Here is a 3,754-nt window from a genome sequence, read left to right as displayed (position 1 = left end):
ATATTTTAAATTTTTTTCATGTTTTTTTTTATTTTTGAAATAAATGGTAACTTGGTAATAGATTATACTCTATCCTCTAAAATAAAATCTAAAATTTAAAAAATCAAAATCTATATTTTAAAACTTAAATAAAACTAAATGACAACGGAGATAAAATGATCTATATGATGATTGCGATATTCATATTCAATTAAGCAACGTATTTAGGTCTTCTTTGTATTACACCAAGATACCTAATTAATTTCTTACTTAACAAATTAAAATCATCAAAATTAGTCCAACCACTTTAATCGTTAGTGTAGGTTGGTGACTTTGGAATGACTTATACTTTTAATGTAATATATTTATTAAAAAAATTTCCCCAACAAAGAAAATAAATAAAATAATAGTGGCTGAACTTCTAAACTTCAACGAAGAGCTTTCTAACGAATAGCTTTCTATTTTTTTTTTTTAAATTGATGTCGCATCTTTAGTATTTTTTTATTTTAATTTTTTGTTTTATTAGGTTTATTTATAGTTTCATCTTCTAATCTCATTATTTTTAAATATCTTTTGTTATTAAGATATTTGTTAAGTGTTTTCAAGGAAACATGGTTAAAAAAAAGAGAAATTAAGTAGCAAAAAAACTTATTCAAAAGGACAAGCATTGCATCAAAAGCCAAAAGCTAAGCACGTAAGGATGGCTATTCATGTAGAATCAGGGCGTGCAACGCACCCTAAAGAAAGAAAGTGGCGTGCAACAACACTAGAAGAAATACAAGGTGGCGTGCCACGCCCTGAGGGGAACAAGCAGGGGCGTGCCACGCCCAAGAACAAGAATTAGGGGGCGAGCAACGCCTGGAGCAGGACGTGCCACGCACTGGAGGAAGATAAGCTAAGCGTGCCACGTCCTAGAAGAAGCCAAACCCCTAGAAAGCAAATTTATAAATGTTGTCAATCTAGACTTCTTTATACTCAAGTGATCATAACTTGAGCTAGAGAAGTTCAAATGAGGCAGTTTCAGTGGCGTTAAAAAGCTAACATCTTGAGTTTCAAAGCGATATGCATATGTCTATAGTGGACGTTTAGTTTCAGCCGCACATGACCCTCATCTTTTCAGCTCGTAAAACAACGCTCCAAGAAAAATAATGCATGATGTGCCATGCCCAAAACTAGCGTGTAATGTCTTGGAAGAAGGCCAAGGGCTGCGTTACACGCCCAAACAGCAAGTGGCATGCCCAAGATTTAAAGTGACATGCCCAAGAGCCCAAATTACACGCCAAGCAAGCCCACTCTCCCCTGGAAGATGTAATTTTGGTTAAGATTGTGGAAGATTCTATAAGATAGGATTTGATTTGAATTAGTTTTGATTAGGATTTGAATTATTGTTATTGCCTATCTTATTCTTCCTAAAAGATAAGATAAAGATTTAGTTTTTGAATATGAATTTTAGGTAAACCTAGGATATTGTTGGGCCTTAGTGCCAAGTGTCTAGTGAGGACGGCGATACCTAACGCTCACTTGATACTATAAGGACGGCTCAGTGAGGACGGCGATACGTAACACTCACTGAAGACTGGAAGGAAGGTTCCCCCATGAGGACGGTAATGCGTAACGCTCATGGAGGGGATGTTCGCTGAGATAAGGACGACGGTACGAAACACTTATCTTAGGACCAGTGCCGGAAATCGGGCTACAAACTGACACATGAGCTCATGGCTTGTATAATACTAGACATGCATCATCCTTGTTTACGCATTTGCATTTGATTGTGTTTTCTATAATTGTATGTGCTTGTGATTGGATTCTGTACTCTATAATGGTTGAATTGAATTGTACTTTGTTGACTGTTATTGCTGACCAAATATATAAAGTGAATATAACTCTACACCCCGACCCTACTAAGAACTCCCTAGTTCTTACCCCCTATTTTCACCCCTTTCAGCTACAGGTGCGAAGGTTTAGTGCAGAGTTTCAGGAGCATAGAAGATTATACTCACGAGTTAAGTTCTTAGATTTTATTTTCCCCTCGTCGTTTATTGTTTTTAGTTTTTAGAGGGGATAGGACTTGTATTTGAAAATCTTGAAATAAGTCTATGTATATAATGCTATGTGAATATATATCTTTGTAATTAAGTGATTAAAAGCAAAATCTTTTCGTTTTCTTAATTAAACTTTCGGTTCGTACTCGTGAAGGCTCAATATTAAATAAACATAGTATATAATTAAAGAAATAGAGGTAAGTAGTGCTTGGACTTTTAATGTGGTCATGAGGTGCTAAAAGATAGGATGTTACACCACCGTTCTCTGTGAGCCAGATCCTCCACCGCCGGCTGCGCTCAACTCTCCACGTGGATTTAGGGAAGGAGAACCTCCACCGCGAGCCAAGTCTACACCAGTGCGATGTTTGCCACTCTTTCTGCCGAGGCGCACTCCGACGAGCCACCTCCACCACTGCAACCTCTACCTCCACTGTTGCTCCACTGTTCTTGCTCTGAGGTTGGTTTTGGGATTTTGTCAATTTTCAATTTAATGTTGTCTGGTTTAAATTCATTATGGTTTAATTAGATTTTTATTTTTTGTTAGTAATTTGATTTAGTTAAACTACTTTTTGCTATTAGGTTGATTTAGAGTAAAATTAGATTTTTTTTATTAGGATTTCTCTTGGTTCATAGGTAATTAAGCATGCTATTGTGATTCTTGGGTTTGTAATTTAAATTTGTTTAGGGTTCATTGACTGATATTCTGCTGAACACTATAATATAGGTTTGAATCACTTTCAAAGTTAGTTCAGTTTAGTTTTCTAATCTTAGTGAATTTAGGTTGATTAATTTAGATTAGGTTTAATACATTAGGTTTTAAATTATTGAGGTATTTGGAATTTACTCATTTTCTTATTTCTTATGTTGATGACTATTTCACTGAGAAATTTTTGCTGAGATTGTTTGCTAATTGTTTAGTTTTAGTTTAATTTAGTTTAGGTTTGATTAGAATTTCAATTTCAATTTCAATTTCAATTTTGAATCAGTTTCAAAGTTAGTTTAGGGTTAGTTTTCTAACCTTAGTGGATTTAGGTTGATTAAGTTAGGTTAGATTCAATACATTAGGTTTGAATTGTTGAAGTGTTTGGAATTGTCTAATAATGTTAATTGCTACGTTGGCGACTGTTTTGCTAACAAATTGTTGCTGAGATTACTTGATAATTCGATATTTGCAGACATGTTGACAAGGAAAGGTGCTGTGGATCAGGTTGCTGGTCGTAGTCATAGCCGTGGTCAGGGTAGAGGGAGGATTTCTTCCAGTACCCCCAGGACTTTTGGATCTTCTTTTCTACTCCGACCATGCTGGTGATGCCATAGGTTATGGGTTTAGCGGACCAGCCATTCATCATGGTCCCTAACCTCAATTACGTGCCTCCATCCATGGCGTTGACGCTGCCTCGTACCACTCAGTAGCCCACATCCGCAGTGACACCACCTCCAGGGACGGATGTAACACTCTACCACACAGAACCTTATGTTTAAGTCGTAAGACAGAGGTGATGAGGTATTACGACCTCTAAAAACAAAATTGTATATATATAATAATAGTGAAAAAGATTTTTAACTAGGAGCCTTTGAAGAAAATGGTAAATCAAAATTGCTAAATTGAAAAGCGCAAAACTCACAAATACGATAACGAAAGTGAAGCGAGGTAAAAGAAAACTAACACGGGTATATATATACAGAAGAGTGCCAAAATTCAGATAACAAAGCTCAAAACTCAGTTTGCGAAG

The sequence above is a fragment of the Arachis ipaensis genome, chromosome B05 (genome assembly GCF_000816755.2).
Source record: "Arachis ipaensis cultivar K30076 chromosome B05, Araip1.1, whole genome shotgun sequence".
Lineage (NCBI taxonomy): Eukaryota > Viridiplantae > Streptophyta > Magnoliopsida > Fabales > Fabaceae > Arachis > Arachis ipaensis.
This window is presented reverse-complemented; position numbering follows the sequence as displayed.